Source organism: Bufo gargarizans, chromosome 4 (genome assembly GCF_014858855.1).
Source record: "Bufo gargarizans isolate SCDJY-AF-19 chromosome 4, ASM1485885v1, whole genome shotgun sequence".
Taxonomy (NCBI): domain Eukaryota; kingdom Metazoa; phylum Chordata; class Amphibia; order Anura; family Bufonidae; genus Bufo; species Bufo gargarizans.
Window position 1 is genome coordinate 210511707 of NC_058083.1, and position 27017 is coordinate 210538723.

Below are 27017 nucleotides of genomic sequence, written 5' to 3' on the forward strand. Positions count from 1 at the left end.
CGCCAGAATTTACAGCGATATATGGTGGGGCCCAATGCCGTTCTAAGGATGGTAAGGCCTGAGCAGGTACAGGCATTAGTCAATTGGGTGGCCGACAGTGGATCCAGCACGTTCACATTATCTCCCACCCAGTCTTCTGCAGAAAGCGCACAGATGGCGCCTGAAAACCAACCCCATCAGTCTGTCACATCACCCCCATGCATACCAGGGAAACTGTCTCAGCCTCAAGTTATGCAGCAGTCTCTTATGCTGTTTGAAGACTCCGCTGGCAGGGTTTCCCAAGGGCATCCACCTAGCCCTTCCCCAGCGGTGAAAGACATAGAATGCACTGACGCACAACCACTTATGTTTCCTGATGATGAGGACATGGGAATACCACCTCAGCATGTCTCTGATGATGACGAAACACAGGTGCCAACTGCTGCGTCTTTCTGCAGTGTGCAGACTGAACAGGAGGTCAGGGATCAAGACTGGGTGGAAGACGATGCAGGGGACGATGAGGTCCTAGACCCCACATGGAATGAAGGTCGTGCCACTGACTTTCACAGTTCGGAGGAAGAGGCAGTGGTGAGACCGAGCCAACAGCGTAGCAAAAGAGGGAGCAGTGGGCAAAAGCAGAACACCCGCCGCCAAGAGACTCCGCCTGCTACTGACCGCCGCCATCTGGGACCGAGCACCCCAAAGGCAGCTTCAAGGAGTTCCCTGGCATGGCACTTCTTCAAACAATGTGCTGACGACAAGACCCGAGTGGTTTGCACGCTGTGCCATCAGAGCCTGAAGCGAGGCATTAACGTTCTGAACCTGAGCACAACCTGCATGACCAGGCACCTGCATGCAAAGCATGAACTGCAGTGGAGTAAACACCTTAAAACCAAGGAAGTCACTCAGGCTCCCCCTGCTACCTCTTCTGCTGCTGCCGCCTCGGCCTATTCTGCTGCTGCCGCCTCGGCCTCTTCCTCCGCCTCTGGAGGAACGTTGGCACCTGCCGCCCAGCAAACAGGGGATGTACCACCAACACCACCACCACCACCTCCGTCACCAAGCGTCTCAACCATGTCACACGCCAGCGTTCAGCTCTCCATCTCACAAACATTTGATAGAAAGCGTAAATTCCCACCTAGCCACCCTCGATCCCTGGCCCTGAATGCCAGCATTTCTAAACTACTGGCCTATGAAATGCTGTCATTTAGGCTGGTGGACACAGACAGCTTCAAACAGCTCATGTCGCTTGCTGTCCCACAGTATGTTGTTCCCAGCCGGCACTACTTCTCCAAGAGAGCCGTGCCTTCCCTGCACAACCAAGTATCCGATAAAATCAAGTGTGCACTGCGCAACGCCATCTGTAGCAAGGTCCACCTAACCACAGATACGTGGACCAGTAAGCACGGCCAGGGACGCTATATCTCCCTAACTGCACACTGGGTAAATGTAGTGGCAGCTGGGCCCCAGGCGGAGAGCTGTTTGGCGCACGTCCTGCCGCCGCCAAGGATCGCAGGGCAACATTCTTTGCCTCCTGTTGCCACCTCCTCCTTCTCGGCTTCCTCCTCCTCTTCTTCCACCTGCTCATCCAGTCAGCCACACACCTTCACCACCAACTTCAGCACAGCCCGGGGTAAACGTCAGCAGGCCATTCTGAAACTCATATGTTTGGGGGACAGGCCCCACACCGCACAGGAGTTGTGGCGGGGTATTGAACAACAGACCGACGAGTGGTTGCTGCCGGTGAGCCTCAAGCCCGGCCTGGTGGTGTGTGATAATGGGCGAAATCTCGTTGCAGCTCTGGGACTAGCCAATTTGACGCACATCCCTTGCTTGGCGCATGTGCTGAATTTGGTGGTGCAGAAGTTCATTCACAACTACCCCGACATGTCAGAGCTGCTGCATAAAGTGCGGGCCGTCTGTTCGCGCTTCCGGCGTTCACATCCTGCCGCTGCTCGCCTGTCTGCGCTACAGCGTAACTTCGGCCTTCCCGCTCACCGCCTCATATGCGACGTGCCCACCAGGTGGAACTCCACCTTGCACATGCTGGACAGACTGTGCGAGCAGCAGCAGGCCATAGTGGAGTTTCAGCTGCAGCACGCACGGGTCAGTCGCACTACAGAACAGCACCACTTCACCACCAATGACTGGGCCTCCATGCGAGACCTGTGTGCCCTGTTGCGCTGTTTCGAGTACTCCACCAACATGGCCAGTGGCGATGACACCGTTATCAGCGTTACAATACCACTTCTATGTCTCCTTGAGAAAACACTTAGGGCGATGATGGAACAGGAGGTGGCCCAGGAGGAGGAGGAGGAGGATGAGGAAGAGGGGTCATTTTTAGCACTTTCAGGCCAGTCTCTTCGAAGTGACTCAGAGGGAGGTTTTTTGCAACAGCAGAGGCCAGGTACAAATGTGGCCAGCCAGGGCCCACTACTGGAGGACGAGGAGGACGAGGATGAGGAGGAGGTGGAGGAGGATGAGGATGAAGCATGGTCACAGCGGGGTGGCACCCAACGCAGCTCGGGTCCATCACTGGTGCGTGGCTGGGGGGAAAGGCAGGACGATGACGATACGCCTCCCACAGAGGACAGCTTGTCCTTACCCCTGGGCAGCCTGGCACACATGAGCGACTACATGCTGCAGTGCCTGCGCAACGACAGCAGAGTTGCCCACATTTTAACCTGTGCGGACTACTGGGTTGCCACCCTGCTGGATCCACGCTACAAAGACAATGTGCCCACCTTACTTCCTGCACTGGAGCGTGATAGGAAGATGCGCGAGTACAAGCGCACGTTGGTAGACGCGCTACTGAGAGCATTCCCAAATGTCACAGGGGAACAAGTGGAAGCCCAAGGCCAAGGCAGAGGAGGAGCAAGAGGTCGCCAAGGCAGCTGTGTCACGGCCAGCTCCTCTGAGGGCAGGGTTAGCATGGCAGAGATGTGGAAAACTTTTGTCAACACGCCACAGCTAACTGCACCACCACCTGATACGCAACGTGTTAGCAGGAGGCAACATTTCACTAACATGGTGGAACAGTACGTGTGCACACCCCTCCACGTACTGACTGATGGTTCGGCCCCATTCAACTTCTGGGTCTCTAAATTGTCCACGTGGCCAGAGCTAGCCTTTTATGCCTTGGAGGTGCTGGCCTGCCCGGCAGCCAGCGTTTTGTCTGAACGTGTATTCAGCACGGCAGGGGGCGTCATTACAGACAAACGCAGCCGCCTGTCTACAGCCAATGTGGACAAGCTGACGTTCATAAAAATGAACCAGGCATGGATCCCACAGGACCTGTCCGTCCCTTGTCCAGATTAGACATTAACTACCTCCCCATAACCATATATTATTGGACTCCAGGGCACTTCCTCATTCAATCCTATTTTTATTTTCATTTTACCATTATATTGCGATGCTACCCAAAGTTGAATGAACCTCTCCTCTGCCTGTGTGCTAGGCCTAAATATATGCCAATGGACTGTTGCAGTGGTGGCTGACATGAAGCCTGATTCTCTGCTATGACATGCAGACTAATTCTCTGCTGACATGAAGCCAGATTGTCTGTTACGGGACCTCTCTCCTCTGCCTGGGTGCTGGGCCTAAATTTATGACAATGGACTGTTGCAGTGGTGGCTGACGTGAAGCCTGATTCTCTGCTATGACATGCAGACTGATTCTCTGCTGACATGAAGCCAGATCCTCTGTTACGGGACCTCTCTCCTCTGCCTGGGTGCTGGGCCTAAATTTATGACAATGGACTGTTGCAGTGGTGGCTGACGTGAAGCCTGATTCTCTGCTATGACATGCAGACTGATTCTCTGCTGACATGAAGCCAGATCCTCTGTTACGGGACCTCTCTCCTCTGCCTGGGTGCTGGGCCTAAATTTATGACAATGGACTGTTGCAGTGGTGGCTGACGTGAAGCCTGATTCTCTGCTATGACATGCAGACTGATTCTCTGCTGACATGAAGCCAGATCCTCTTTTACGGGACCTCTCTCCTCTGCCTGGGTGCTGGGCCTAAATTTATGACAATGGACTGTTGCAGTGGTGGCTGACGTGAAGCCTCATTCTCTGCTATGACATGCAGACTGATTCTCTGCTGACATGAAGCCAGATCCTCTGTTACGGGACCTCTCTCCTCTGCCTGGGTGCTGGGCCTCAATATATGCCAATGGACTGTTGCAGTGGTGGGTGACGTGAAGCCTCATTCTCTGCTATGACATGCAGACTAATTCTCTGCTGACATGAAGCCAGATTGTCTGTTACGGGACCTCTCTCCTCTGCCTGTGTGTGTGCTGGGCCTAAATATATGCCAATGGACTGTTGCAGTGGTGGCTGACGTGAAGCCTCATTCTCTGCTATGACATGCAGACTGATTCTCTGCTGACATGAAGCCAGATCCTCTGTTACGGGACCTCTCTCCTCTGCCTGGGTGCTGGGCCTAAATTTATGACAATGGACTGTTGCAGTGGTGGCTGACGTGAAGCCTGATTCTCTGCTATGACATGCAGACTGATTCTCTGCTGTCATGAAGCCAGATTGTCTGTTACGGGACCTTTCTCCTCTACCTGGGTTCTGGGCCTAAATTTATGAAAATTGACTCTTACAGTGGTGGGTGACGTGAAGCCTGATTCTCTGCTATGATATGAAGACTGATTCTCTGCTGACATGAAGCCAGATTGTCTGTTACGGGACCTTTCTCCTCTGCCTGGGTTCTGGGCCTAAATTTATGAAAATTGACTCTTACAGTGGTGGGTGACGTGAAGCCTGATTCTCTGCTATGATATGAAGACTGATTCTCTGCTGACATGAAGCCAGATTGTCTGTTACGGGACCTTTCTCCTCTGCCTGGGTTCTGGGCCTAAATTTATGAAAATTGACTCTTACAGTGGTGGGTGACGTGAAGCCTGATTCTCTGCTATGATATGAAGACTGATTCTCTGCTGACATGAAGCCAGATTGTCTGTTACGGGACCTTTCTCCTCTGCCTGGGTTCTGGGCCTAAATTTATGAAAATTGACTCTTACAGTGGTGGGTGACGTGAAGCCTGATTCTCTGCTATGATATGAAGACTGATTCTCTGCTGACATGAAGCCAGATTCTCTGTTACGGGACCTCTCTCCTCTGCCTGGGTGCTGGGCCTAAATTTATGACAATGGACTGTTGCAGTGGTGGCTGACGTGAAGCCTGATTCTCTGCTATGACATGCAGACTGATTCTCTGCTGACATGAAGCCAGATTCTCTGTTACGGGACCTCTCTCCTCTGCCTGTGTGTGTGCTGGGCCTAAATATATGCCAATGGACTGTTGCAGTGGTGGCTGACGTGAAGCCTCATTCTCTGCTATGACATGCAGACTAATTCTCTGCTGACATGAAGACAGATTCTCTGTTACGGGACCTCTCTCCTCTGCCTGGGTGCCGGGGCCTAAATATCTGAGAATGGACTGTTCCAGTGGTGGGTGACGGGAAGCCAGATTCTCTGCTATGGAACCTCTCTCCAATTGATTTTGGTTAATTTTTATTTATTTAATTTTTATTTTAATTCATTTCCCTATCCACATTTGTTTGCAGGGGATTTACCTACATGTTGCTGCCTTTTGCAGCCCTCTAGCTCTTTCCTGGGCTGTTTTACAGCCTTTTTAGTGCCGAAAAGTTCGGGTCCCCATTGACTTCAATGGGGTTCGGGTTCGGGACGAAGTTCGGATCGGGTTCGGATCCCGAACCCGAACATTTCCGGGATGTTCGGCCGAACTTCTCGAACCCGAACATCCAGGTGTTCGCTCAACTCTACCAGTAACCAAAAAGCCGTATTTCTGGCCTAAATGTGACACTCACTTATGCATGTCTTATCCCAGATGTGCAGTATATTAGAGGGTTGTTTCACCCCAATAACAAAAAAGCTGTATTTCTTGCCTAAATATGACAGTCACTTATGCACGCGTAATCCCAGATGTGCAATATATTAGAGGATTTTTTCACCCCAGTAACCAAAAAGCCGTATTTCTAGCCTAAATGTGACAGTCACTTATGCTTGTCTAATCCCAAATGTGCAGTATATTAAGGTGTTTTTTCACCCCAGTAACCAAAAAGCCGTATTTCTTTCCTAAATGTGACACTCACTTATGCACGTCTTATCCCAGATGTGCTGTATATTAGAGGGTTTTTTCACCCCAGTAACCAAAAAGCCGTATTTCTGGCCTAAATGTGACAGTCACTTATGCTTGTCTAATCCTAGATGTGCTTGTGTAGTATATTAGAGGGTTTTTTCACCCCAGTAACCAAAAAGCCGTATTTCTGGCCTAATTGTGACAGTCACTTATGCACGTGTAATCCCAGATGTGCTGTATATTTAACAGATGTATTTTTTTAACCCCAGTAAGCAAAAAGCTGTATTTCTGGACTTGCAGACATGCAGATAGCCTGTGCTGGTGCACTATCGTTGCAAAAAATTGTGCACTGCACCCACAAAACACATTTGCTATAGATTGCTGAGTACAAAAAACAGTTCTTGATAAGATTTCTCCCTGATCTCTCCCTCACAGCAGCTGCAGCCTCTCCCTACACTAATCCGAGCAGAGTGACGGGCGGCACTATGTGACTCCAGCTTAAATAGAGGCTGGGTCACCTGCTGCAGTTGGCCAATCACAGCCATGCCAATAGTAGGAATGGCTGTGATGGCCTTTTGGGGAAAGTAGTATGACGCTTGTTGATTGGCTGCTTTGCAGCCTTTCAAAAACTGCCATAAAAATTGCCGATCACCGAACCCGAACCTTTACGTAAATGTTCGGGTTCGGGTCCGGGTGCCGAAAACCCTAAAGTTTGGTATGAACCTAGTCTTACTTATGGAATTGGTAGTACTGTACATCCAACATACTGTAATTCACATGCCGCACAAGTAATTAAGTACACCGCAAATTTGTTATTAAAATTTAAATAGGATATAATTATATATTCTTTCTTATTAGCGGTGAATTCAAAAGTTCTGCTTGCTTTGGTGTGGTCACAGCAAATGCATTTACTGTGTCCACAGCGATAGCTGCCTTTATTAACAATCCATGTGGGCTTTTGTTCCCTGAAATAAACTGGGACTTAGAATGCTGCCCAAGGTAGCTTCTTTTCGTGCCACACATTTAATACCTTCTGCTACCACATCAGACCATCACAACTCAGTAAAGGTAAGTATTTATTAACAATTTTACATATTTCTTTAAATTCTTTACTGTAGTGTGTGACAAACATGGTACTTTTAGTTTCAGAATGTTGTGATCGGTAATATTTTTTGTATTGTTTGCACTCTTTGTATTTCCTAGTACCAGCCGCTTGGGAGATGTGTTGGCGAGCATAGGACCTATGTGACAGCCTGTGAATAATACTAGTGGCCTCACATAGAAAAGATGCATTATCCGTGCAGTTGCGCCTTGCACGGATCATTTCACCTTTAGGAATATTCCTAATAACATACGGCGGATGGCACGAGGAAGCAAGCAGAGACAAGTGAATTACAATATGTTGAATTACTACGAATTCCATTAAGACCAGAATCCGCAAGCATCTTTATGATGTGCCACACTATAAAAAAATGCAATGTGTCTGCTGCCAGCTTACACTTTGTGGTTGTACATGGTGGTGACACATAAGAACCTTGGGTGCAGGGTATTGAGAGGGTCACAGTTCCTACAAGGGGTGGTGACCATAAGAGAAAATTACTTAATAGAGAAGATTTATGGATAATACTTGTTATCCGTTGGGTCGTAATAAGAGGCATGATCTCATTCTGTAATATTAAGATAGGGTTCTCCTTTCTCTATGTTTTAACTATATGTTATAGATTAGCTTTTGCTTTTTTATATCTATGTATACACAGTTTTTTCTGCTTTTAGATTCAGCTATCGCTGTAATAACTTTTTTAAGTGTTGAACATGTGTTTCTGATTGCAAAGCACAGAAAACACTGAATCAGGTGTTTGTCGAGCCAATAAAGTGCATTCAGCTGAGGCTCTCCTTGTCATAAGTAAGGACCTGAATGCATAAGGTCTGAAACGCGTAGACGAGACTGTCCTGTACTGGAAGTTTTATCACTTTAATAAAAGTTTTCCGCATTGCTGCAAGATTGAGCTGGATTCCGTATTCTATTTTTCAAGTCTGCAAGTCAGCCACATCCCGGAGCTGTTCCGTGCTCATGGCAAAGAGGAGCAGGTGAGAGCTACCTATTTTATTTATATGTGACCAGATATTTCCATGTATCTATAAACAAATATAAATATCAATAATAAAAATACAAAATAAGAATCCATGCTGCCTGCTCCCCACGTGCGCTGACGTCCCATTGGTATACTGGTTCCCAGCGTTGCTGTTACATACATCTGGATGCCTGGGCTCTATCCCTCCTTGTGCTGATGTCCTGTATAAACTGGGGATTGTCGTGGTGTGTGTCTAGAGGTAGGCAGTAACTGTGTATTGCTCTCCTTTTCTCAGATATGCTGTAGCTGCTGACTGGCTGTTGTAGATAAATGGACTGATGATGTCACCACGCTCACCCATCATGATCACGTGGTGATGTCATAACACTTGCCAAACCTCCTTTGGCAGGTTTTCTTCAATCAAGATGGAAGCGGACAGTCTCTCTGCAAGTGAATGAGTATATATTTTTTTTAAACCCCTGAACATCCCTGTAATTGCACCTGCTCGATACAATGGAAAGCGATTTTTGACAAAGTAATTTGTAACAAATCTAATTTCTTGTTGAAGTTCGGCAAAGCGGCCAAATAGAATTTTTTAAAACTTCGCTCATCTCCAGTTTTAATATGCACAATACCTCACTATCTCATTACAATACATGGCCTGGATAAGGTTCTTGACCTTCTTATCTCTTTTTCTCAGGGGTTCGTTCTCAAAAGTTGTCATGTTCAAAGTGTGTAAAAGGTCCTTTAGACAAAATCCTTAACAATGTCCCATAGCAGCACAATGTAATATACAACATCACTATCCAAATTATGAAACTATGTCATCCATCTGCACACACAGCTCCAGCATGATGAGTTTGATGACCCATCCAGTGACAACAGCATCTATATTGCTCCTTTTAAAGCCTTACAATCTACCTCAAGCAGGTGCAATTGAGGAAGCCAAGGGTCATATGTTTGAGCTCTATATATTTTGTTCCCCAAATACTGTTGCTTGTAGATAAACCTTATACAAGTATTTTCTACTTGTGCTGCATGCTTTGGATTTTTGCATTTTGCTGACATAGTACTGGTTTAACTTGTGATTTTGATGTACATATTTGTTATTTGCACAGGTATGATGAAGGTCTGATGATAGAAAGCATATACCCAAAAGTGATGCCTAGGTCCAAATAAGTGTAAACAGCAAAGTTATTATCAAGTTAAACTTTGTGCCAATGTTCCAAATTACTGCTGAGAAAAAAAGCAAGTGTCTTTGTTATTCTAGAAAGAGGTAGTGGCTTAATAGTCACATAGACCCTCGGAGGCACCAGGGCATGGTTAGAGGGTGTTGTAAGACTGCAAATTGTGCCAAGAAAGCACATGCTGTAGTAGAGCGTATTCTCCCTTAGACCTATCAAAGCACTGAAGGTGGCATATTCAAGTGCGACCTGACCTCTAAGCCTACACAAGAGACTGTATAATTTCTGCAACCTTTCTACTGTCCATCTAATCAATTGCACATTACCTACCAATTGAGAGAGAATCCACTAAGCTATTGTACCTTAGCTATTGTAGGAACTGCCTGTAACCATCAGCAAATAACCACATAGAGTGTTCTGCCTCAACAAAGCAATACAAATAGTTCTGTTTGCACCAAAAAGTGTCTGCAACATTCCAGGTATAGTAACCATGTCAAGCACATTATTGGTAGAGGTCCCTGTTAGAGATTTGGTATTGTTGTCTAGGATGTCAAGTTTTGTATTTCATTTGCATTTTTTCCTATGTATTGCTATTTTACTGAAGGTATGACATGTGGAGGACAATATGCCTGTAAGTACCAGAATAGCATTTTCCCCTCAGTTGATCGCAGTTTAACCCCTCGTAAATAGTGAGTGCAACACCTTAAAGGGAATCTGTCCAATTGCTTGCATAAAGACATAGTTGTGGTCGACTTGATCAAAACACAGTTTATCTTTTGTTGATCCGAGTCTCTGTTCCCAAGTTATGATACTTTTTGCAGATTAGTCCTCCGGTGCAACAACGGCATTACTGTCATACTTGTTACACCCAAGCTTCACTCTTTTCTGTGGCTAGCCCATCCCTTGCTGCTTTCATTTACAGGGCCAGGCCAGGGGAAAAGCAGAGAGGTAGGGGCTGACCACTGGGATGATTGGAGCTCGGGTGAAACAAGAGCAATGGACCAAAGCCCTAAATTCCAAATTAGCAAAAGATTTCATAACTCTTTAACAGAGACTCGACTCAAAAAAAGAAAGGCAGAGTTTTAAACAGGTAAACCACAGCTACAGTATTTGTCTATCAAACTGTTTGATAGGAAGATCGAAGATGGTGGAAGATTCCCTTTAAGTGTTTCGAAAGAGACAGGGGGTGCCATATAGTAAAAAGAAATGGTGACTGTCACAACCAGACAGCTGAGAAGCTCTGACAGAAGCCTTTCAGAACCTCCTCCTTGAGTTTTCTTTGTTGTGGTGTTCAGTTCCTCATCTCGTTAGCCTCTCTCAGCTGTCATGTAGTTGGACTAATTGCTTCCCTTTAAATTCCTCCCCATAATGCATTACTGGGCGGCTTATACTTCTTCCTGGAGTGTGTGTGCATGCTGATCCTATTTCCCAGTCTGCTACTAAGTTAAGTAACATAGTAACATAGTAACATAGTGCATAAGGCCGAAAAAAGACATTTGTCCATCCAGTTCGGCCTGTCATCCTGCAAGTGCTGTACATTTATCTGTTATTTTCTGTTTGCTGGATCCCAGGTGACCCTGACTCCCTCCGTGTCTGGTGTAGGGAGCCAGTGGTCGTGTCCCCTCACTATTGTAGGGTGTTCAGGTGTTATATAGTCGAGGTACGTGGATATGCAACCATCCAGCTTTGGGATTTTTGCATAGGCTGAGCAGCCAGGGAAAGTGCCAGGTCTTGTGCAGGGGTCTCCCTTTTGGTTCCTTAGCTTTGGATCCAGTGAGTCATATATGCATGTTGCATTGTCTTGTTTCCTGTACACCGTCCGTGACATTATAAGCCGCCAAAACCGTCTCAAGCCTGGATCCGGTTTCACTTTTGGCTGAACGCTTCCAGGGTCTTTCATTGGAGGTAGCTGATCTCCGTAAGACTTTTTCTCAGCTTCAAGTGACCGGTTTAGCTTGCGTTCATGGAGTTTGTTCTGAGCCTAAGATCTCGCTCCTGGATACGTTCTCCGGGGGTAGTGAGAATTTTGTGCGTTTTAGAGAGGCTTGCAAACTCCATTTTCGCCTTCTTCCCCATTCCTCTGGTGATGAGGAACGGAGGGTGGGGATCATTATATCGCTGCTCAAGGGTAACGCTCAGTCTTGGGCCTTTTCGCTGCCGGAGGGGGCACGGCCTCTCCGTTCAGTGGATGAATTCTTTTTAGCCCTGGGTCAGATATATGATGATCCGGATCGTATTGCTCTGGCTGAGTCTAGACTACGTCTATTATACCAGGGTAAACAATCCGCAGAGATATACTGCTCAGAATTTCGGAGATGGGCAGCTGATACTGGTTGGAATGATGCTGCACTCCGAAGTCAATTTTGCCATGGTCTTTCAGAGGGATTGAAAGATGCATTTGCCTTTCATGAGAGGCCTATTTCCTTGGACTCTGCTATGTTTTAGGCCGTTCGTATTGACAGGCGTCTTAGAGAGAGAGGAGAGATATCTCCTTCCTGTCATACTCAGTCCCAGGACAGTGCAGCGGTCTCATTCTGTGCGCAGGGGTCTCAGTCGCTGTCAGCCCCTTCTGAGCAGGAGCCCATGCAGCTGGGGTTGATTGCTTCTGACAATAGAAGATTCAGCTCGCATGGGAGGGTTTGTTTTTGTTGTGGAGGTATAAATCATTTGGCAAATGTTTGTCCCTCTAGGAGATTCAGGCAGTTTTATGGGAGTAATAAAGAAACAAACAGGAAAAAATCTTTTAAAAATGTTCCGTCTGTTACTATTGGCAGGGTTGAGGCGTAAATTGAAGGTTTTCCGTTTGCTTGTAGTTCCCGTTTTGTCCTGCCTGCTAGGGTGGCGCTAGAAAGCAAGAGCATTTTTTGTGAGATTTTTGTGGATAGTGGAACAGCTGTCAATCTCATTGATAATCAATTTGCAATAACTCATGGTTTCCAGGTGCGCACTTTGGGAAAGGATATTCCTGTTTTTGCTATTGATTCCGCTCCACTTTCTCAAAAATCATTAAAGGGCATAGTTCACAATATCCATTTAATTGTGAGTGATGCTCATGTTGAGGATGTGTGATGTTTCGTCCTTAGCGGTTTGCCTACTCCTCTAGTGTTGGGACTACCCTGGCTCACTAAACATAACCCCACCATTGATTGGCAAGCGAGGCAAATAAATGGTTGGAGTGACTTTTGCAGAGAGAATTGCCTCACGACATCTGTTTCTGAGGTTGCTACTAAGACTGTACCATCTTTTCTCTCAGAATTTTCGGATGTCTTCTCTGAGAGTGGAGTTCAGGATTTGCCCCCGCACAGGGAGTACGATTGCCCTATTAATCTCATTCCAGGCGCCAAGCTGCCTAAATCTCGTTTATACAATCTTTCCCAACCTGAGAGGATCGCTATGCGTGCTTATATCTCTGAGAGTCTGAGAAAAGGACACATACGACCCTCAAAGTCACCTGTTGCCGCTGGTTTTTTCTTTGTTAAAAAAAAAGATGGTTCTTTAAGACCTTGTCTGGATTTCAGGGAGCTGAACAGTATCTCTATTCGTGACCCTTATCCGCTTCCTCTGATCCCGGACCTGTTTAACCAGGTTGTTGGGGCTAAAGTCTTTTCCAAATTGGATCTAAGAGGGGCATACAACCTGGTCAGGGTCAGAGAAGGAGACAAATGGAAGACGGCCTTCAATACCCCTGAGGGCCATTTTGAGAATTTGGTTATGTCTTTTGGTTTGATGAATGCCCCAGCCGTTTTTCAGCATTTCGTGAACAGCATTTTTTATCATTTGATGGGAAAATTTGTATTAGTGTATTTGGATGACATTTTGATTTTTTCTCCTGATTTCAAGACTCATAAGGAACATTTACGTCAGGTCTTGCTCATCCTGCAGGAGAATAAATTATATGCGAAACTGGAAAAATGTGTGTTTGCGGTTCCAGAAATTCAATTTCTGGGGTTTCTTCTCCCCGCTTCTGGTTTTCGCATGGACCCCAAGAAGGTCCGCGCTGTGCTTGAGTGGGAGATTCCTGAGAATCAGAAGGCGCTGATGCGTTTTTTGGGCTTTGCCAATTATTACAGGAAGTTTATTTTGAATTATTCCTCTATTGTTAAACCACTCACTGATATTACCAGAAAGGGGGTAGATTTTTCTTCTTGGTCAGTAGAGGCGCGTAAGGCTTTTTCTAATATCAAGGAGAGTTTTGCTTCCGCTCCCATCTTGGTGCAACCAGATATCTCTTTACCTTTCATAGTTGAGGTTGATGCTTCTGAGGTGGGTGTGGGGGCGGTCTTGTCTCAGAGTTCCTCTCCTGCCAAATGGCGACCGTGTGCCTTTTTCTCGAAAAAACTCTCCTCCGCAGAGAGAAATTACGATGTGGGATATAGGGAATTGTTGGCCATCAAGTTGGCTTTTGAGGAATGGCGCCATTGGCTAAAGGGAGCCAGACACCCCATTACCGTATTTACTGACCATAAAAATCTGGCCTACTTGGAGTCAGCCAAGCGTCTGAACCCAAGACAGGCCAGATGGTCTTTGTTCTTTTCTAGGTTTAATTTTGTTGTCACGTTCCGCCCTGGAGTTAAGAATGTGAAGGCAGATGCCCTGTCAACGTTGTTTTCCGGGAGGCGGGAATTTTGAAGACCCGGGTCCCATTTTGGCTGAAGGTGTGGTGGTAAAAACACAGAAATATAGTGGCAAATCTGGGGGAGCTGCTCAACCCCTAACATTGTAGCGTGTTTTTCATTGGGGGAGCAGCCCCACCGCATGTGGACCGCAGCAAACGACTATCCCCAGCAAATCAAAAAAATATTGCATACGGTGGAGGATGTCGGCGCGGTCCACATGCACCACAAAGGCATCCTACACAAAACTGAGCATTGTGCGGATGAAAATATAATCATATAAATCACAGAAGAAATGCACCAAACGGATATGCCACTGACTATACTGGCTAGTCATAAATGCAGATATTAAAAGCTGAGACTTTTGCCAATATATTCCTGTCAGGAAGATATCGGAGCCCATCATGCACCATGTCACGGTCCTCAGCATGGCAAGGGGTCCTACCACTAAGCTACCTATGGTGTGAACAAGGTCTGAAGGTGATGTAATCCAGCTCACAGCCAAGCTTCCACACAACCGCCTAGCAGGACAACTAGTGCAATGTGAACTAGTCTTGTTTTATATGTAGTGTATGTGCCTTTACCTGGCATTCAAACACTCTCCTTTGCACCTGGTAACCTCCATCACATGGTCTGATATGGGTGTGGCTTACAGTCTGGCTTTGTTCACATTGCACTAGTTGTCCTGCTAGGCGGTTGTGTGGAAGCTTGGCTGTGAGCTGGATTACATCACCTTCAGACCTTGTTCACACCATAGGTAGCTTAGTGGTAGGACCCCTTGCCATGCTGAGGACCGTGACGTGGTGCATGATGGGCTCCGATATCTTCCTGACAGGAATATATTGGCAAAAGTCTCAGCTTTTAATATCTGCATTTATGACTAGCCAGTATAGTCAGTGGCATATCCGTTTGGTGCATTTCTTCTGTGATTTATATGAAGGTGTGGTGGTATCTGCTCTTTTTTCTGGAGGCAGAGGTGCAGGCAGCCCAGTCAGAGGCTCCTGATCTTTGTCCTCCTGGGAGGTTGTTTGTGCCTCTCGCTTTAAGACACAAGATTTTTAAGGAACACCGCAATACGGTCCTTGCTGGGCACCCGGGGGCAAAAGCCACACTGGATCTCATCGCTCGGAGATTCTGGTGGCCTGCGCTTCGTAAGTCGGTTGAGGGTTTTGTGGCAGCCTGCGAGACTTGCGCTCGTGCCAAAGTCCCTCATTCACGACCATCAGGTACTCTCCTTCCCTTACCCATTCCTTCCCGTCCTTGGACACATCTGTCCATGGACTTCATAACAGACCTGCCTCGTTCCTCGGGGAAGACTGTGATTCTGGTGGTGGTGGACCGTTTTAGCAAAATGGTGCATTTCATCCCTTTTCCTGGTTTGCCCAATGCTAAGACGCTGGCGCAGGCATTTGTTGATCACATTGTCAAATTGCACGGTATTCCTTCAGACATAGTCTCTGATAGCGGCACGCAGTTTGTTTCCAGATTCTGGAAGGCTTTCTGTTCTCGCTTGGGGGTTCGGTTGTCATTCTCTTCTGCTTTCCACCCGCAGTCAAATGGCCAGACAGAGCGCGTCAATCAGAATCTGGAGACATATCTGCGCTGTTTTGTGGCGGAGAATCAAGAGGATTGGTGTTCTTTTTTGTCCCTTGCTGAGTTTGCTTTAAATAACCGTCGTCAGGAGTCCTCTGATAAGTCACCATTTTTTGGTGCATATGGGTTTCATCCGCAGTTTGGGACTTTCTCGGGAGAGGGGTCTTCTGGTTTACCTGATGAGGACAGATTCTCCTCGTCTTTGTCATCTATTTGGCAGAAGATTCAGGATAATCTAAAGAGCATGAGTGAGAGATATAAGCGTGTGGCAGATAAGAGACGTGCGCTTGGTCCGGACCTGAATGTTGGTGATCTGGTGTGGTTGTCTACCAAGAATATCAAATTGAAGGTTCCCTCCTGGAAGTTGGGTCCTAGGTTTATTGGGCCTTACAAAATCCTGTCTGTCATCAATCCTGTTGCCTACCGTCTTGATCTTCCTCAGACTTGGAAGATCCATAATGTTTTTCATAAGTCCTTATTGAAACCTTATGTTCAACCCATTGTACCCTCGTCTTTGCCTCCTCCTCCGATTATGGTTGATGGGAATCTTGAATTTCAGGTCTCTAGGATTGTGGATTCTCGTCTTGTCCGCGGTTCTCTTCAGTACCTTGTTCATTGGGAGGGTTATGGTCCTGAGGAGAGGATGTGGGTCCCAGTGACGGACATTAAGGCCTCTCGTCTCATCAGGGCTTTCCATAGGTCCCATCCTAAGAAGGTGGGCTCTGAGTGTCCGGAGTCCACTCGTAGAGGGAGGGGTACTGTTACAACCAGACAGCTGAGAAGCTCTGACAGAAGCCTTTCAGAAACTCCTCCTTGGGTTTTCTTTGTTGTGGTGTTCAGTTCCTCATCTCGTTAGCCTCTCTCAGCTGTCATGTAGTTGGACTGATTGCTTCCCTTTAAATTCCTCCCCATAATGCATTACTGGGCGGCTTATACTTCTTCCTGGAGTGTGTGTGCATGCTGATCCTATTTCCCAGTCTGCTACTAAGTTAAGTGCTGTACATTTATCTGTTATTTTCTGTTTGCTGGATCCCAGGTGACCCTGACTCCCTCCGTGTCTGGTGTAGGGAGCCGGTGGTCGTGTCCCCTCACTATTGTAGGGTGTTCAGGTGTTATATAGTCGAGGTACGTGGATATGCAACCATCCACCTTTGGGATTTTTGCATAGGCTGAGCAGCCAGGGAAAGTGCCAGGTCTTGTGCAGGGGTCTCCCTTTTGGTTCCTTAGCTTTGGATCCAGTGAGTCATATATGCATGTTGCATTGTCTTGTTTCCTGTACACCGTCCGTGACAGTGACATCACCATCTCCTACAATGGAAACGTTATTGATCTATTCCATGCTACACAGATAAAATTTGTGACGTTTCAGCTATATACTAGTCTTTTTCAAACAATACACATGCATATACAATAATTATAATATATATATATATATATATATATATATATATACCTAAAAGGTGGTTCTCCCATAAATATTGTATCAATTACAAAGTGTACTACTGTATCGAATTAACATATATTTCTTCAATGTACTCACTCACAAAATAGCTCCACAAAGTGACAGGTTCCTGCTCCAATACGCATCTCCACAAACTGAAGTTTTCTGGATGGTTGGGCTGCAGGTCACTTCCCCCATGTGGTCATGGCATCCACCTAAATCCATTGTACATGCCCAGTTTCCATAACAACAGAATGCCTCCTCATCTAATACAGCTCATGTCCACAGTGCAAGAGACTACAACAGGGGCATCATCAAGCCAACCTTACCACAACACATAATCCATTCTTCCAATCCAGCACTGCCCACACAATATATTCCTATGCTAGCACTCCTCAACCAGCTTCTCCAGTGGATCGGTAAATGCACGCAATACTATGACATACCACAGGGGGGGGGCCCTCAAATTCTGAGCAGTTGCCTGACCTCTGATATTACATGCCACTCAAAAGAAGCCTATTCACCTCTAATACATATGCTGTTCATTGGACACTCAAAACATACTACAGTACAGTTACAGTTACTAATATGGAGGAACAGCTGAAAGGTGACTCTGATGACAGCTAAAGATTTCTTCACCTAAAAAGTGAAATTTACTCAATATGAGAGACATTGTATGGACTTTGAGAGAGTGAGAACTAACAAATGGCATTGTGACCTTGCAGACTGGCAAGATCTATAACTGGCGAAAAATAATTAATCAGGGGATGACAAGAAAATGAAGAGGGAAGAGACTAGATCAACTTCATTTTGGCTTTACCATATGTAAATCAACAGAATTTTTAGGATCACACCAACAAGATAAAGACTGAAATATTGAAGGGGAGGAAGGAAAAACCACAGGACCCAAACGAGAAGGTCATTGACATCAGGGGCATCCTGGAATGGAAAAATTGTGACCATCGACAAGACAGAATCCACAAATAGAGATGTCCTCGCTGTTCGCACGGTGGTCGTTTCGCGGTGAACTTTGCTCGTTCGCGGTTTGCAGAACGGGCGAACATATGGCGATGTCCGCTAGCGCCATATTCTTTTACATTGTGAAGAACTTTGACCCATGACACATCCATCAGGTGGTACAGGACAGCCAATTGAGATGTTTCAGCACATGGATACACCCCCTACCTTATAAATAAACCCGATCTGGCAGCCATTTTACATTCAGTCTTTTGCCAGTGTAGGGAGAGGTTACTGTGTGGAACAGGGACAGACTGTTAGAGAAACCAAACGCTAGCTAATAGGGCCACAAAAGTCCTTTTAAGTACTGGCATAGGTGTGCTATCGATAGGTGTGACTTACTGAGGGGTGTGTATTTGCACATGTATTTGTATTGTGCAGCAGTTGTGTGTGTTTCTACTGTGATACTGCAGCTATACATAGGGGCAAACGCTATTGAAACAAATAATTTCAACTGGTGTGATATACCAGTTGCCCCTGAAAAAAACTGATTGAGGCAGGGGTGTGATATACCAATAATATACTTTCTATATAGTTCATTTGGGTAGTGCAGCAGTTGTGTGCGGTTCTGCTGCGTTACTGCAGCAACACAGAGTGACAAACGCTATTGGAATAAATAATTTCAACTGGTGTGATATACCAGTTGTCCCCCAAAAACTGATTAAGGCAGGGGTGTGATATATCAATAATATACTATCTATATAGTGCATTTGGGTAGTGCAGCATATGTTTGCGGTTCTGCTGCGTTACCGCAGCTACACAGAGTGACAAACGCTATTGGAACAAATAATTTCAACTGGTGTGATATACCAGTTGCCCCCCAAAAAAACTGATTGATGCAGGTGTGTGATATACCAGTAATATACTTTCTATATAGTGCATGTAATGGTGCAGAATCCCAAGCAACCAGACATATTTTTTAAACGACAGTGGATTTATTGAGTCAACGATAATTCAGTCAAAAGCCAATGATCATACACAGGTAATCAAGCCGAATAAGAACCTCTGCAGGGAGAGACCAGGAAAGCAGTCCATGACCAGGCCAAAGTTCATACACGTTATATCAGTCTGAGAAGCCTGGTACCGAAGGATGAGACATCAGAGAATATCCAGGGTCTGATCCGAGGTCATACGCAAGATAGATTGTTCAGCCAAGATAAAGTATCCAGAGGGAGGTCACTAGAAAATAGTCAAGGAAAGCAGAGTTAATACACAGGTAAATCAAAATGAGACAGCTCACCACCTCTGGCCAGCAAAACCTCCCACACTGGAAGGGGTGGCTCCCAACTCCAAAGTCAAACAAATCCCATCAGGCGTATTAGTTTCTGAGTGCTTTATTATATGTCATAACAACAGTGGGCACTGACCAACCAGGAAGATTACCTTTTAAGTACCTGCTAGCCAATCACAGAGTGCCAGGTGTCGATTCCTCATAGGTCACATGATGATCCTAATTCCTAACACTTGTGCGGCCTATCCCCTAATCTATTTTGAATTTGTGCACAGGTGCTTTTCCTGCCAGTAGCTGGCATAGCACATAAGATGCACGTACGCTCGGCCGTGTATCCCTTTGCAAACTACCTCTCGAGCATGCGCGTAGACGCTTGATTGGCCTAGCATGGATACGGGACCATGCCGGCACAGATGCCGGAACGGAACCCGCAGATGCCACTCTGTCTGCGGTCTTCCCCTCTGGCGCCCATGTGGACGCACTACTGAATCAATCCGCAAAGGAATCGGAGCCGCAGGCTCCACAGACGTATGTTTGACCTGTCCCACTACTCCAATGGGACCCCCCGAGGTTGAGGCAGGGGACCCAGAGGCCCGCTGGAATGGAATGCCAGTAGACCCACTAAGCACCCCCCGACCTCTCCCCACAGGCTGAACCCCACGAGGACCCCTGGAGGCCCCAGTGGACCACGGAACAGGAGGAGGCAGCTCAGAAGACTTCAAATGGGCTTTCCCCGGGTTTTCAAGGTGAAAAGTTGCCACTAATTCATCCGCATGAGCATGGCGGGCTGGTACCCAACATCTCTCCTCTGGACCATATCCCTTCCAGTCCAGTAAATACTGGAGGGACCTCTGGAAAAAATGGGAGTCCAAAATCTTATTAACCTCGAATTCGGGCTCCCCTTGAACCTCCACCGGAGATGGAGTTTGAATGAAAGGAGCTGACTCTGCCGCTGATTTGAGCAGTCAAACATGAAAGGTGTTCATCCCTCGAATCAACGGAGAAAGAGCAACCTTTTAAGTCACCTGCTTATTCTTCTGTACCACCGGGTATGGACCAATGAATCTAGGCCCCAGTTTGGCAGACGGTTGGTGCGACGGGATGTTCTGGGTGGAGACCCACACTGGATCTCCTACCTCAAACTCTTGCTCCGTAGTGCGAAGATGATCATCAAATCCATTCTGTTGCACCACCGCACTGTGAATATTCCGCTGCACCAACAACCAAATGGGTTTCCAATCCTGGAACCATTGGTCCACTACCGGTGAGTCAGTGAAGGCCCCAGCCAGAGAGGAGAGTCTTGGATCCCTGTCCAATGGTTCGTTTTTTCCATCTGCCAATCCGTCTCCGTGTGAAAACCAGATGAAAATGACAGCCCAATTCCCAAACGGGAGCAGAAAGAACTTCAGAACCGGGAGATAAATTGGACTTCCCTGTCAGAAACAATATCCTCCTGTAATTGGAAGACATGTTTCACGAATAGATCTGCCAGCTCTCTAGCTGATGGCAATCCAGGAAGTGGAATAAAATTAGCCATTTTGGGGGGGGGGGGGGGGGGCGGAGCTAGCGCCAGACTGTGATGGCCGCATAGTCAGGAGCTCTCTGTAATAGATCCCCTACAGCACCAGCATACGCCAGCAATTTCTCCATTTGAACTGCCACGCACCTCAAAGGCCCAAAAGTTTAAGCGGAGGAATACGCAATTAACCCCATAGGGACTGGCTCTATTCGTGTAATCACCTAGCTGAACCATCTTTGCTTAATATTTGCCTCTTTCTCCTTTTTTACCTCTGACTTACCCATTCCTATCCTTCCCTCCTCCCTCCCTCTCTATCAGTCAGTTATTTGCTGCTGCTTTCCCTCCTTATATGATCATCCCCCTCCCCCATTGTACCTGTATTTTTCCTTTTCCCCTTATGACTTCAACGCCATCTGTCTGAAAACCTCTTGTCAGAGGCTACTACCTAGTGCTGGGGGGGTCGCAACACGGTTGATTAACCCAGTGTTTCCCAACCAGCGTGCCTCCAGCTGTTGCAAAACTACAACTCCCAGCATGCCCGGACAGCCTTTGGCTGTGCAGGCATGCTAGGAGTTGTAGTTTTGCAACACCTGGAGGCACGCTGGTTGGGAAACACTGGATTAACCATTTCCCCCCTTGAGATCTCCACCTTATATGCTTATATGCTAATATACCACATTTTGATGGGAATTGTTTCCCCGTACATTCCTGGTTTTGTTATGGGTTTGTTTTCTGTTGTATCTTTTTCTTTGTTATTTCTTATTCTGAGAGAAATGTGGTGTTATGACTATGAATATTTGATTGTGACATACAGGGACCTGTCTCTCGAGGCTGCACTTCACTTTTCCACGCTCATATATAGCTGGGGCCTGCAGTATTATGTAGGAATACTCTTTCATCTTTTACATAAGCTTCCATGACTGATTTCAAGCTAGCATCCTTCAATGTGAAGGGTATTAGATCACCTTCCAAAAGATCTCAAATCCTCAATCTCTTATGGAGAAAGAGCTGTTCAGTAATTCTTTTGCAAGAGACCCACTATAAGCAGGGTAAATTCCCAGATCTTTCCCATTCCAGGTTTCCGGAGTGGTACCATTTTGGGGCGGCCGAGAGGGGAGTCAGTATTGGCTTTCGAAAAAACGTCCCTTTTCAATATTCTACATATATTTCGGACCCAGACAGAAGGTATATCATCCAAAAGGGTCTCATTGGGCATAAGCTATTCACACTTGCAAATGTATATTCCCCTAACTATGACCAGGTCCCGTGGCTCTTATCAGTCTTATCCCTAGTAGAATCGGTCCGTGAGGGTATATTAATTTTAGCAGGCGATTTTAATCTGGCCTTATACCCCTCAGTGGATACATCCTCCAAAAAATCCTCTACATCAATTAAACTTTTGAAAAAAGTTAATGCTAAACTATATGTACTAGGCCTGATTGATATCTGGAGATGTATGAATCCTGCTACTATTGATTATACTTTCTATTCAGCGCCAGGTCAATCATATAGTAGGATCGACTATATCTTTGTACCCAAGGACTTTCTGCATCAAAGCATGGACCCTGAAATTGGAAATATCACTATCTCGGACCATTCTCCGATTTTCTGCACCTTCCGCCCTTTACTTGAATCTGGTAAATCCCCTTCTTGGAGACTTAATGAGTCCATATTGAGCGAAGATGTCCACGTAAAACACTTTTCCTCCCTTCTAGAACAATATTTCATTTCTAATGATACCCCTGATATTTCCCCACAGGTATTATGGGATGCTCATAAAGCATTTATCAGAGGACATTTCATCAGCAAATGCTCCTATCTAAAAAAACAAGCCAATAGACATCTTACGTCCCTTTTAGACCGTATCCATGACTTGGAGACGATACATAAAAAATCCCTAGACCCTCAACACTTGTCTGACCTCTTATCCCTTAGATCCCAACTCAAAAACTTACTTAACAAAAAATCTGCCAAATATTATCTCTCATCCCAGCATAAATGCTCTATGCACATGGCAACAAGGCATCAAAATTTATAATGAACCGGATATGTTACCTCAATAAAATACCCTCAAGGCCATAAGCTCTTCTAACCTGAGTCCATTGCTGAACAATTTCGCTTGTTTTACAAAGATCTTTATAACTTACCTTCTCCTTCTGACACTTTGTCCAAGAAAGATATAAACCTACTTACTGAATCATTTTTAGATTCACTAAACCTACTAGCCCTATCCCTTTCCCAAAGCAAAGACCTAGCAAAACCATTTTCCATCACTGAACTTACCTTAGCTCTCAGAAGTTCTCCAAAAGGCAAATGTCCCGGACCTGATGGACTCTCAACTGCCTACTACTCCACCTTCCAGTCCATTTTACTCCCTTACCTGCTACGTGTATGTAATTTAGCCCTTCAAAACTGTCCACTTTCCACTAGCATGACAAATGCTATGATCACATTTATACCTAAAGAGGGAAAAGATCCCAATCTTTGTGCTCATTATCGCCCCATTCCCCTCCTAAACATTGACCTGAAACTTTTGGCAAAGATGCTAGCAATGAGAATCCAATCCCTTCTCCCAATCCTGATACATCATGACCAAGTAGGCTTCGTCAAAGGCCGGGAAGGTAAGGACAATACAACTAAAATATAGACGCACTTTACTATTCCTCCCATAAAAAACTGCCATTGGTCCTCCTGGGTACCGACGCAAAAAAAGCTTTTGACCACATAGACTGGTCCTACATTAAACTTACATTGCTCAAATTCAACTTCCCGGCTCCATATATACATGCCATCTTAGCAATGTATAAAAATGTTTCCACCTCGGTCCTAGTGAACAACCTTAATTCTGCTATTTTCCAGATTAATAATGGTACACACCAGGGCTGCCCTCTTTCCCCCCTCATATTTGTCCTAGTCATGGAAACCCTTATGCAAGCCCTAAGACAGGAGAGCTCTATTCAAGGTTTGAAAATCGGGTCCCAAGTAGAGTTGAGCGAACACCTGGATGTTCGGGTTCGAGAAGTTCGGCCGAACTTCCCGGAAATGTTCGGGTTCGGGATCCGAAGTCAATGGGGACCCGAACTTTTCGGCACTAAAAAGGCTGTAAAACAGCCCAGGAAAGGGCTAGAGGGCTGCAAAAGGCAGCAAAATGTAGTTAAATCCCCTGCAACCAAATGTGGATAGGGAAATTAATAAAAATAAAAATAAAATAAATAAAAATTAACCAATATCAATTGGAGAGAGGTCCCATAGCAGAGAATCTGGCATCATGTCAGCAGAGAATCAGTATTCAGGTCATAGCAGAGAATCAGGCTTCACGTCACCCAACACTGGAACAGTCCATTGTCATATATTTAGCCCCCGGCACCCAGACAGAGGAGAGAGGTTCCATAACAGAGATTCAGGCTTCATGTCAGCAGAGAATCAGTCTTCATGTCATAGCAGAGAATCAGGCTTCACGTCACCCACCACTGGAACAGTCCATTGTCATATATTTAGGCCCCGGCACCCAGGCAGAGAAGAGAGGTCCCATAACCGAGATGCAGGCTTCATGTCAGCAGAGAATCAGTCTTCATGTCATAGCAGAGAATCAGGCTTCATGTCACCCAACACTGGAACAGTCCATTGTCAGATATTTAGGCCCCGGCACCCAGGCAGAGGAGAGAGGTCCCATAACAGAGATTCAGGCTTCATGTCAGCAGAGAATCAGTCTTCATATCATAGCAGAGAATCAGGCTTCATGTCACCCAACACTGGAACAGTCCATTGTCAGATATTTAGGCCCCGGCACCCAGGCAGAGGAGAGAGGTCCCATAACAGAGATTCAGGCTTCATGTCAGCAGAGAATCAGTCTTCATATCATAGCAGAGAATCAGGCTTCACGTCACCCAACACTGGAACAGTCCATTGTCATATATTTAGGCCCCGGCACCCAGACAGAGGAGAGAGGTTCCATAACAGAGATTCAGGCTTCATGTCAGCAGAGAATCAGTCTTCATATCATAGCAGAGAATCAGGCTTCACGTCACCCACCACAGGAACAGTCCATTGTCATATATTTAGGCCCTGGCACCCAGACAGAGGAGAGAGGTCCCATAACAGAGATTCAGGCTTCATGTCAGCAGAGAATCAGTCTTCATGTCATAGCAGAGAATCTGGCTTCACGTCACCCAACATTGGAACAGTCCATTGTCAGATATTTAGGCCCCGGCACCCAGACAGAGGAGAGAGGTCCCATAACAGAGATTCAGGCTTCATGTCAGCAGAGAATCAGTCTTCATATCATAGCAGAGAATCAGGCTTCACGTCACCCAACACTGGAACAGTCCATTGTCATATATTTAGGCCCCGGCACCCAGACAGAGGAGAGAGGTTCCATAACAGAGATTCAGGCTTCATGTCAGCAGAGAATCAGTCTTCATATCATAGCAGAGAATCAGGCTTCACGTCACCCAACACTGGAACAGTCCATTGTCATATATTTAGGCCCCGGCACCCAGACAGAGGAGAGAGGTTCCATAACAGAGATTCAGGCTTCATGTCAGCAGAGAATCAGTCTTCATATCATAGCAGAGAATCAGGCTTCATGTCACCCAACACTGGAACAGTCCATTGTCAGATATTTAGGCCCCGGCACCCAGGCAGAGGAGAGAAGTCCCATAACAGAGATTCAGGCTTCATGTCAGCAGAGAATCAGTCTTCATGTCATAGCAGAGAATCAGGCTTCATGTCACCCAACACTGGAACAGTCCATTGTCATATATTTAGGCCCCGGCACCCAGGCAGAGAAGAGAGGTCCCATAACAGAGATGCAGGCTTCATGTCAGCAGAGAATCAGTCTTCATGTCATAGCAGAGAATCAGGCTTCATGTCACCCAACACTGGAACAGTCCATTGTCAGATATTTAGGCCCCGGCACCCAGGCAGAGGAGAGAGGTCCCATAACAGAGATTCAGGCTTCATGTCAGCAGAGAATCAGTCTTCATATCATAGCAGAGAATCAGGCTTCACGTCACCCACCACTGGAACAGTCCATTGTCATATATTTAGGCCCCGGCACCCAGACAGAGGAGAGAGGTTCCATAACAGAGATTCAGGCTTCATGTCAGCAGAGAATCAGTCTTCATGTCATAGCAGAGAATCAGGCTTCACGACACCCACCACTGGAACAGTCCATTGTCATATATTTAGGCCCCGGCACCCAGGCAGAGAAGAGAGGTCCCATAACAGAGATGCAGGCTTCATGTCAGCAGAGAATCAGTCTTCATGTCATAGCAGAGAATCAGGCTTCATGTCAGCCAAAACTGGAACAGTCCATTGTCATATATTTAGGCCCCGGAACCCAGACAGAGGAGAGAGGTCCCATAGCAGAGATTCAGTCTTCATGTCAGCAGAGAATCAGTCTTCATGTCATAGCAGAGAATCATGCTTCATGTCACCCCACACTGGAACAGTCCATTGTCAGATATTTAGGCCCCGGCACCCAGGCAGAAGAGAGAGGTCCCATAACAGAGATTCAGGCTTCATGTCAGCAGAGAATCAGTCTTCATATCATAGCAGAGAATCAGGCTTCACGTCACCCACCACTGGAACAGTCCATTGTCATATATTTAGGCCCCAGCACCCAGACAGAGGAGAGAGGTCCAATAACAGAGATTCAGGCTTCATGTCAGCAGAGAATCAGTCTTCATGTCATAGCAGAGAATCTGGCTTCACGTCACCCAACACTGGAACAGTCCATTGTCAGATATTTAGGCCCCGGCACCCAGACAGAGGAGAGAGGTCCCATAACAGAGATTCAGGCTTAATGTCAGCAGAGAATCAGTCTTCATGTCATAGCAGAGAATCAGGCTTCATGTCACCCAACACTGGAACAGTCCATTGTCAGATATTTAGGCCCCGGCACCCAGGCAGAGGAGAGAAGTCCCATAACAGAGATTCAGGCTTCATGTCAGCAGAGAATCAGTCTTCATGTCATAGCAGAGAATCAGGCTTCATGTCACCCAACACTGGAAGAGTCCATTGCCAGATATTTAGGCCCCAGCACCCAGACAGAGGAGAGAGGTCCCATAACAGAGATTCAGGCTTCATGTCAGCAGAGAATCAGTCTTCATGTCATAGCAGAGAATCAGGCTTCATGTCAGCCAAAACTGGAACAGTCCATTGTCATATATCCAGGCCCTGGCACCCAGGCAGAGGAGAGAGGTCCCATAGCAGAGATTCAGGCTTCATGTCAGCAGAGAATCAGTCTTCATGTCA

At 46.3% G+C, this 27017-nt stretch overlaps 1 long non-coding RNA gene across 3 annotated transcripts in view; it reads left to right on the forward strand.

Annotated features, from left to right (window-relative positions):
* Positions 1-8005: 8005 nt before the first annotated feature.
* Positions 8006-27017, forward strand: part of LOC122936384 — a 109354-nt gene continuing 90342 nt past the window's right edge. For all 3 annotated transcript variants that reach the window (XR_006388923.1, XR_006388922.1, XR_006388924.1), the window contains exons 1-2: positions 8006-8177; positions 8457-8611. This is a non-coding gene — a long non-coding RNA (uncharacterized LOC122936384). The remainder of the gene's footprint in view (positions 8178-8456; positions 8612-27017) is intronic.